The sequence below is a fragment of the Mandrillus leucophaeus genome, unplaced genomic scaffold, assembly GCF_000951045.1.
Source record: "Mandrillus leucophaeus isolate KB7577 unplaced genomic scaffold, Mleu.le_1.0 Scaffold556, whole genome shotgun sequence".
Lineage (NCBI taxonomy): Eukaryota > Metazoa > Chordata > Mammalia > Primates > Cercopithecidae > Mandrillus > Mandrillus leucophaeus.
Window position 1 is genome coordinate 1,008,366 of NW_012105986.1, and position 10,470 is coordinate 1,018,835.

General features: G+C 43.3%; 1 protein-coding gene and 1 pseudogene across 5 annotated transcripts in view; one reads left to right on the forward strand and one right to left on the reverse strand.

Annotated features, from left to right (window-relative positions):
- The window catches only part of RGS20 (regulator of G-protein signaling 20), a 118,263-nt gene that overhangs the window by 72,087 nt on the left and 35,706 nt on the right, over positions 1-10,470 (reverse strand). The window lies entirely within an intron of this gene.
- Positions 4,621-5,091, forward strand: LOC105552433 (annotated as a pseudogene).

Here is a 10,470-nt window from a genome sequence, read left to right on the forward strand (position 1 = left end):
CAAATAGAAATATATCAAAATATAAATGTTTAAAATCAAATTATCCATGGTCAAGAGCTTAAAATAATGATAAATATTAGAAGAATATTGGTAAGAGGTACCACTTACTAATACTCTCTTGAACTCTCTGCTGTACATGTATTATGTTAAAGCAAGTATTCTTATCACTGCTATTCAGATTCAGAGGCTCACAAAACTAATGATCAAAGTCAAAATTTGAGCCGAGTTCTCTTTCATTCCAACACTCATGCTTTTTACATTACACAACTGCAATCTGAAGCACAAAGAGTTGCAAAATTATAACATACTTCTTTTCTTTCCAATGTTTTCAAACTGACAAAGCATGTATTACATTTTACACACACAAATGGTGAAATTTAAAATACACATTTTCTGAATTACACTGGAAACAAATGGTATAAAAGAAAGATAACAATGTAATCAACAGAAAATTAATTCAAGAAAAATGTCAATAAGTCAAGGCAGATCACTTCTTTTTCAGACAGAGTCCTGCTCTGTCACGCAGGCTGGAGTGCAGAGGTGTGATCTTGGCTCACTGCAATCTCTGCCTACCGGGTTCAAGCAATTCTCCTGCCTCAGCCTCCTGAGTAGCTGGGACTACAGGCACACGCCACCACACCCAGCTAATTTTTTTGTATTTTTAGTAGAGATGGGGTTTTGCTATGTTGGCCAGGCTGGTCTCGAAATCCTGACCTCAAATGATTCGCCCACCTTGGCCTCCCAAAGTGCTGGGATTACAGGCGTGAGCCACCACGCCCAGCCCAAATCACTATTGTTATGCAACAATTAAAAAACTCAGATAAATAAGTGAAATTACATTTGTAAAGTCATCAGAGAACTGTGAAAACAAAAAGATTACATAAACTAAAATTTCTGAGTGAGAGAGCTCTTCCAAGCTGAGTAGTCTGTCACTAGCTGTTTTTTTTTCTGAGGGCTTTTGCTGACCATTAGCACAAGCTGAGGATATAAGCAGACTCTTTTCTCATGCGGGAGGACAAGTTCCCTTGTAACAAGACATTCCTCAAACACATGGCTGGGTCCTACAAGACATTTATCAAATGTGGAAGACATATGGGGAAGGTGGAGGCAAAGAACAAACTTAAAATCTGAAGGCAAGACTGAGTCTTCCATTCTTTTGAGACCAAGGAGATGGAAGTCCACCAGGCTTTCATTCTGGAACCCAGGAGAAAATTCTCAAGGAACAAGAAAGAACCGGAGGTTAGCTAAATCTTATTAAAACTGCAGCCACCAGCCTGGGTAACATAGCCAGACCCCATCTCTACCAAACATTTTTTAAAAATGCACAGGTGAATTGGCATGTGACTGTAATCCCAGCTACTCAGGAGGCTGAAGTGGGAGGACTGCTTGAGCCCAGGAGTTCTAGGTTATAATGGTGCCAATGTACTCCATCCTGGGGGTGACAGAAGGGGATTCCATGTCAACACAAACAAAAAAACCTCAAAACTGTAACCAGATCTGACCCATTCTAATATCTGCTGGCCTGAAGTGATCAGCCCTTTAGTCCTTCATCCTTGGACAGGAAATTCCTCCAAGGGAGATTCCATCCTTGCTGGTGGAAGAAATTACCAGAACCTACACAGTTTCTTTTTATGCAATGTCTACATATAATAAAAATTACTAGATCTGTGAAGAGAGATAAAAATGTGATGAATAAAAAATAGATATAGGCACACAGATGATCTCATTGGATTTAGTAGATAAGAATTAGATGGACTAAACTGATGAAAAGATGGGAAATTTCATCAGATAATTTAAATGTATTAAAATGAATCAAATTAGCATACTACATTTAGAAGAAAACAAGTTCTGAAATTAACAACTCACTAGATGGTTTGACAAAAGACTTAGACACAAAGGAAGATAGCTTAATTAACTAAAACACTGGTCAACAGAAAATATTCAAATTGAAGCAGAGAGAGATGAGAAATGAACAAAACAGATCAGACAATAAGAGACATGAAGGAAAAAGTCTAACATATGTATGATTTGAAAGGTCCCAGAAGCAGGAGAGAAAGAAAGAAAACCAGATGAAGCCATATTTGAAGAGACACTGAGTGAAAATTTTCCTAAGTTGATGAAAGACGTCAATCCACAGATACAAGAAGCTCAGTTAACCCAAAGCAGAAAAAATAAAGTGAAAACCACATATAGGCACATTATATTCACTGTGGTATGTGAAAAACAAGAGAAAAACTTTAGCCAGAGGATAAAAACATGCTACCTTCAAAGAAGCATAACTTTCCAACAGAAACTATGAAAGTCAAAAGATAATGGAATGAGAGTGTAATGGCAGGCCAGACTGGAAGAAGAGATTTGCAGTGCGCGCGCATGCGCGCGCGCGCACACACACACACACACACACAGAGTTTTGACAGATGGCCTGTATCCAGAATATATAAAGAACTCTGACAGATCAATAATAACAATAATAAAAGATCAATGGCACAATAGAAAAATGGGCCAAACAGAAGTTCAAGACCAGCCTGGGCAACATGGTGAAACCCCATCTCTACCCCCTCTCCCTAGCCAAAATAAAAAAATTTAGCTGAGTGTGGAGGTGCACACCTATAGTCTCAGCTTCACAGCTAATTGTGCCACTGCATTCCAGCCTGGGCAACAGAGTGAGACCCTGTCTCAAAAAAAAAAAACAAAAAACAAAAAACAGAGAAAGAAAGAAAGAAAAAGAAAAATGGGCCAAAGGCTTGTGGAGGCATTTTAAATAGAAAATTTACAAATGACTTGACCCAAAAACATATAGGAAGATGCTTAACACCATTAGTAGCCAGGGAAATACAAATTAAAACCACAATGAGATACTACTACACAGCCACCAGAATGACTAAAGTTAAGTGGGCAAACAACACTAAGTACTGGTGAAGATGTGAAGCAATACACACTTTGCTGGTGGGGATGGATGTAAACTGATTTGGACTATGAAACAGTTTTGCAATATCTACTAAAGCTAAACATACACTGGACTTATTACCCAACAATTTTTATCCTGGGCATATACTCAAAGGAAAAAAGTTCATCAAAAGACATGAATGAGAATGTTAATATTAGCATTATTAATAATAGCTCCACACTGGAAACAACTAAAATTTCTTCAGTAGTGGAATGGATAAATACATTGTGGTGTGTTCATACAAAGGAATGCTGCACAGCATTAAAAAATAACAATACATACAACAACAAATGAATCTCAAAAACATAATGCTGAGCTAAAGAACCAGATGCAAAATTTATTATACACTGTTGAATTCCATATGAACTTTAAAAAGCAGGCAGTTTAAAAGAAGTTGTAAAAGTGGTTACCTGTGAGAGTCCTGAATGGGAGGAAGCGAGATGGGCTCTTCAGGAGAGCATGGGGTGCTGAAAATATCCTGTATCTTCATCTAGAGATGTGGTGAGTGATTCTGGCCCCAGGGGACACTTGGCAATGTCTAGACATTTTTGGTCATGGCATCCAGGGAAGGGTGCTACTGGATCATCCAGTGGGTGGAGATCAGGGATGCTGCTAAACATCCTACAGTGCAATGGAGTTATTCCATTCAATAACTCCCTTCAATAAGGAGTTATTCAACCCCAAATCTCCACAGTGCTGAGGTGAGAAACCCTGATCTAAATGGTGGTTCTGTGGGGGTACACTTACATGAAGTTTACTAAGTTCCACTCTTAAGATGTGTAAACTTTACTGTAAGTTATAACTCAAGTAAATGAAGTTAAAAGCTGTCATAAACCTCACAAAAATACCAAATAGCTCATCACTGAAACCTAATAAACACAGAAAAACGTTGTTTCAGTTTTAGAAATACTCTAATTCATTAAAGAGTCCTAACAACCGAAATTTGCCGGGATTATATTAAGTCAGGAAGAATTAAATTTTTTATGTAAAGTCCCCCTTAAATGCAAAGAAATAGATATATCTTTCTTTATAGCAGGAGATATATGAACTATATCTGGGTAATCACTAGAAATAAATATTTGTAAAAACAAAATGAATGTATATGGAAGACCCCATACATGTAAGATTCTTTTAGAGTCATCAAAAGATGAACAGAGAAAAATATACATGTACTTTTTTTTTTTTTTTTTAAGTCAGGGTCTCACTCTGTTGCCCAGGCTGGAGAGCAGAGGCAAGATCATGGCCCATTGCAACCTCAGCGTCCCCAGGCTCAGGTGATCCTCCGGCCTCAGTCTCCCAAGTAGCTGGGACTACAGGTGTGCACCACCACACCCAGCTAATTTTTTGCATTTTTTTAAGAGATGGGGTTTCACTGTGTTGCCCAGGCTGGTCTGGAACTCCTGGGCTCAAGTGATCCACCCGCCTTGGCCTACTAAAGTGTGGCAATTATAGGCGTGAGCCACCACACCTGGCCACATGTACTTTTTAACAGTAGTCTAATCTGAGTTCTATGGATAATGACTTCCTGTCACTAATTATCAACACGACTTTTATACAAATTAAGAAATCTATGGGTGTGCTCTTGGACTGCTCTCTGGCCAGCACCCTCTCCTGTGTCTATAGTCTAACCCATCTCTTCATTTCCCTCAACCTCAGATGGAGCATCTACCAAAATGCAGATTTTTGCAAATATCCTTACAGGGAAGATCATCACCCTCGAGGTTGAACCCTCAGATACAACCGAAAAATGTAAAGGCCAATATCCAGGATAAGGAAGGAATTCCTCCTGATCAGCAAAGACAAGCGACTGGAAGCTGGCAAGTAACTGGAATATGGACATACTTTCTCTGACTACAACATTCAAAAAGAATCTACTCTTTTTATCTTGTGTTGAGACTTCATGGTAGTGCCAAAAATAGGAAGAAATCTTATCCAACTCCCAAGAATAAGCATAAGAGAAAGAAGGTGAAGTGGGTGTCCTGAAATACTATAAGGTGGATGAAAATGCCAGAATTAGTGGCCTTCATTGGGAGTGCCTTTCAGATGAATGTGGTGCTGGAGTTTTTATGGCCAGCCACTTTCACAGGCATTATTGTGGCTAATGTTGTCTGATTTATTGCTTCAACAAACCAGAGGACAAGTAATTGTGTATTAGTTAATAAAAGACCTGAACAAAAAAAAAAGAAAAGAAAGAAAGAAAAAAGAAAGGAAGAAGGAAGGAAGGAAGGAAGGAAGGAAGGAAGGAAGAGAGAGAGAAAAAGAAAGAAAGAAATCTAATAGTCCCTTAAATCTCATTATCACTCCACCTTGAGACATAAAAGTCCATTATACAGGTGAGGTAAGGAGTAGGTTGCATAATTATTTCCATGGTTGCAAAAATCCAACAGCTGTATAAGTGTTGGTGCTAGCTATTCAGCCCTAAAAGGGTTAAAGTGCCTGGTGTCCTTAGTCTAAGAGCAGCAGTACGAACTTGCACTCTAGCCTTGAGCAACCACAATTCAGTCAGCTTCAGAGGGGCCCAAATGTAGACAAACCAGATAGCAGGGCATTCTCCACTACTTCACTGTTGGATGGAGGTGCACATTGTACAACCCAGCACCTCAGGAAGCCAAGCTATCAGATAACTTTGCATGAGATGCCTTTGCCTAAAACTCAAATGCTCATATGAAAAGGATTTTACACTTTAGAATAAAATACATGCTTAACTAGAAATTGAGCATTCCCAAATCAGAAAGGTCAACTGGCTTTAATAACTATTGAAATAACTCATGTAAAATATCACTGCTGGGCAACAGAGCATATTACTCATATTTCGCAAGTGATTCCCCGTGCAAATAGCTAGACTCTAATCAGCTGGATTAGAATCAAGGTAATCTACTCCATGAATTTATAATCACGTAATATTACTTTGAGCACTCAGCCACATCAAACTTGATTGTGAATGGCCTCTCCAAGAGCCCATTCAATTGTACTACAAACTGACTCACTCCAAGCAGCATCACCTTAACTCTTGAGCTAGCTGCGCAAAGTAACATTCAGGGACCGTCTCAGATGGTGCTGGGTAGTCAGTGACTCACACTTATTGTACTAAATGCTAAGCTCTGACTCACAGTGAGCCCTATTAGTTGCTGACTGACACTGTACTTGTTTGAAAAGAAGCTCACATTGTGAGTCACCTGGTGTTGCACTGAAAACCAATCTGAAATATTCCCAATTGGACAGTGATACACATTATAATCATATTGGGACCTGACTTGACACATGTGATTTCAAAACTAAGTTCTGCCAAACTGGCTTGGGAGCATGCTAGAAAGTCACTCCCTTCTTAAATGCCCTGTCCTTCTGTCTAAGAACATGTAGTAAGTATCCCAAGATGCAAAGTCAAGAGTAGGGTATTCATGCAAGAGGTTTCTTAGGGTCAAAAAATAAATAAATAAATAAAAAATAAGATACTCAGTATCCAGTTCACACACTGGAGAAAACCATGGTTTCCTTTTTCAAGGATGCAGGCATAATTCCTCGAAGTACCTTCCCTGGAAGACACACCATCACTATAAATAACTTTGTAAGACCAGATGTTCACTAGAAAGTCTCTGCTGTATAATTCTTAAACTGTTAATATGAGGGCTGAACCTTTAAGCCACCATCTGCATCTGTCCATGGAAGGTGAATGTGGTTAGATGGCCACATGCAGAAATAAAAGAACAGTAGGATTTCAGGAATTGATACTCAAGTGCCTGGAATGAAACCAGTTACAGGCTACTGCATTAAAATAAGAAAGCTTTTCTCTTTTACTGTTGCTACTCCATAAAATCTAGAATAATAAAATCTTCTGTGTAATTCTGAAGGCCTTTTCTAAAAGGCTTTGTTATAGGAAAGACCTTCAAAGCCAGCTGGAAGGGTATTTTAAGAATTCAAGAAAAGCTCAAAGATGATTTCTAAAACTGCTACAAGAGATTAACAGAATTTGCAATCAAATGTATACCCAAGTGGGGCCTAAAATGCTAATGCTGGCTCTGACAATAGCTTGATCTGTAACCTTACCTTACCTGAGGCGAGTCATGTGGTCATGTCTTATAATGTGAGGGACCAAGATAAAGCTGTGGGACAACAGTAGCCATGACATGACTGCCTAGTCCTTCTTGGTGCTAGAGATAGCACATGCTTGGACACTTTTTCCTTATTTATACTTTCTATCTGTTAACAGTTCATTAATCCGTAGTAAACAGGAAATCAGCAGTGTGGTGTGTGAGAGCCCAGGGGAATGAGTCAGAAGTCCTCATTCTATTTTGGCCCCTAATTAGCTGGAGATCTCTGGCCCAGACCCTTAACCTCTCTGAATGTTTCCTCATCCATAAAACGAAGGACGTAGAATAAGTAACCTGATTTTCATCTTTCTGTATTTCTGATATAAGGGATGTTTCAGCTAAAACATTTACAGTGATCTCAAACAAGTTAGCACTTCAAGCTCCTAAGGTACATTTTCAGATTATCTTAAACTGGCTGTTCATCAGCCCTGGCAACACAGTGAGATCCTGTCTCTATAAAAATTAAAAAATTAACCAGGTGCAGTGGCAGGTACCTTAAGTCTCAGCTACTCCTGAGGCTGAGGTGGGAGGATCCCTTGAATCTGGGAGTTCAAGGGTGCAGTGGGCCTCAGTTGTGCCACTGCACTCCAGCCTGGGTGAGAGAGTGAGACACAGTCTCAAAAAAAAAAAAAAAAAAGACTGTTTTTCTAATTTTGATGATGGACATGTGTTTCATTATGCATACTCTTTATAGTATACAAAAATATGCATTCTGTTACTGATCTTATTTATAGTTTGAAGTCTAGCCAATTTAGCCTCAATATAATAATAGTAATAACAGCTTTTGCTTGGTATGTGCCATCCCGTTATAAGAGCTCTATGTTATTAATTTACTAAATGCTGTCAGCTAGCCCGTTAGGTAGGTACTCTTTTTTTTTTTTTTTTTTTTTTTTGAGACGGAGTTTTGCTCTTGTTGCCCAGGCTGGAGTGCAGTGGCTCCATCTTGGCTCACTACAACCTCTGCCTCCCGAGTTCAAGCAATTCTCCTGCCTCAGCCTCCAGAGTAGCTGAGATTACAGGCGCCAGCAACAACACCCAGCTAATTTTTTGTATTTTTAGTAGAGACGGGGTTTCACCATGTTGGCCAGGCTGGTCTCGAACTCCTGACCTCAGGTGATCCCCCTGCCTCGTTCTCTCAAAGTGCTGGGATTACAGGAGTGAGCCACCACGCCCGGCCGAGGTAGGTACTCTTATTAGCCCCATTTCACAGATGATAAAACTAACGCCCAGAGAGGATAAGTAACTAGTCCAAGGTTATGCAGTTAGGTTGGGATCTGAACCCGGTTACAGAGCTCAAGACTCTCACTGGTTTGGCGACATTGCCTCTCATATGCGTTACTAATACGTGATAAAAAAAAAAAAATGTCACTTATGGCGGTGGCTCACTCCTGTAATCCCAGCACTTTGTGAGGCCGAGGCAGGTGGATCACCTGAGGTCGGGAGTTCGAGAGCAGCCTGACCAACACGGAGAAACCCCGTCTCTACTAAATACAAAAAATTAGCCAGGAGTGGTGGCGCTTGCCTGTAATCCCAGCCCCAGCTACTCGGGAGGCTGAGGCAGGAGAATCGCTTGAACCCAGGAGGCAGAGGTTGCAGTGAGCCGAGATCGCACCATTGCACTCCAGCCTGGGCAACAAGATCGAAACTGAGTCTCAAAGAAAAAAAGAAAGATGTCACTTAATGAACAGAAGATAAACAGGATGAGACCCAATAGAAAATTAGGTTTTGAGGAAAAAAATATTTTAAAACAGTAAATTGCAAACTGTGGTTGTGCCAAAAAAACTTACAGAGTAATTTCACTAGAAATGTCCTTGTCAAGTTTGGGGAGGAAGTCAGACCGTTTTGCGAACTTGAACATTTGTTTAGTCAATTCCACGGTGTGGAGGCACTAGGAGTGAAATGAAGCCAAGCCACTCCAGGGCCCTGCCACCTGTGTCCCAAGCAGGGTGGATGGAGACTGATGCAGAAGCCCCTTGCTCCCCACGCGCCAGGGCAATGAGAAGCCCGCGTGCAGGTGCCTGATTCCGCTAGCCAGGGGGCGAGGGTCCTGCCGACACCGAGGGCACCAAGGCTGGGATTTTGATACCAACGAACCCCAGCCAGGTGACTGGGGAATGTGGGGAGGTCGACAAAGAGCGACAGGCTTTTGCTAATTTTTTTTTTTTTTTTTGAGATGGAGTCTCGCTCTGTCGCCCAGGTCGAGGGCAGTGGCGCGAGCTTTTGCCAAATTATGAGACGGACAGGACTCGAGGAGATTCCCCTGTAGCGCTGTCCACCTTCCGGATAGAAATCCTGTCGATCACGTTCACTTCTCCACCCCGTGCATCGCCGGTGGTCCGTGAGCAGCAGCTGCTCCCCAGGGATCCCCCTAGCCTGTCCGCGAGCGCTCTGCACCGCCTCGTCCCTGCTGCTGGGGTCGCTCGCTGGCCCTGGCTGCTCGCCAGGGTTTTCCTTTGATGCTGTCAAGTCCGGGAAGCTCACGTTGCAACTCAGTGTCGGCGCGCCGCCTCTCCCAATGCCCCTTCCCCACTCACTCCCCCACAAGCGTGGAGGGAGGTGGGGGAGGTCGCGGCGCCTATAGACCCCCTCCCGGCGCCCACTCTCTCTCGCCCACTTCTCTAGCAGCCGGAGGGCCGCAGCGCACGCAAACCTTTCCCCAAAACGCCCACCCCACTCTTAGCTAGTTGCATCTCTCAGGGCTCCTCCCCCACCCATTCCTCCGCCAGAGCTGGGTGGGGGGATCGCAGCGCACACAGAGACGGGAAAGCCACCCCTCTCCCGGAGCGCCGCTTCCCTAGAGGCCCCTGGCCTGTCCGCTCCCCCAACGCTGGAGGATACCCGCGCACACAGACCCTCCCCTCCAACGCCCACCTCGGTCCCCAGCAGCAGCCCGCACCCTCACCTCCCGCCCCCAGTCTCCCGCCCTCCGCTCCCTGCTTTCCAGTCCGCAGTCCGGGCGCCCAGACTTGTTCCGACTTCCCAGGGCAGCTCCGAGGGTGCGGAAGATCAAGTGCCCGGATTTGTTCCAGGAAAATCCCGGCGGCGCCTGCACGTTAACTGCCTTGGCGCAGGCGAAGGGTGGAGGGCACTTCTCTGTTCATTCGGTTTTCAAGAGCATGAACAGAGGCTCCGAGTGAACGCCCACACCTAGTTGGTCCTCTGGGGTCCATGCGCCGGGCGCCCACTTCCTCACCCTGCCCCTCGGTGCCCCTGCCCTGGTTGCACTTCTCCTAAAAGCAGGCGCTCTGATTCCAGGAGGCTCTGTCTCCTTTCCCTTCCCAGCGGCGCTCAAACCACCCGCTCCGGGCGCCTGGCCCCTTCCTTATCCTCTCCCTACACGGTGAGAACGCCGACGCTTCCACCCGCCTGGACTTTCCAAAATACGCTTCGGGTGATCAGTGCGATTTCTAGGGTCTAAAGTCTAGACTTCTGCGT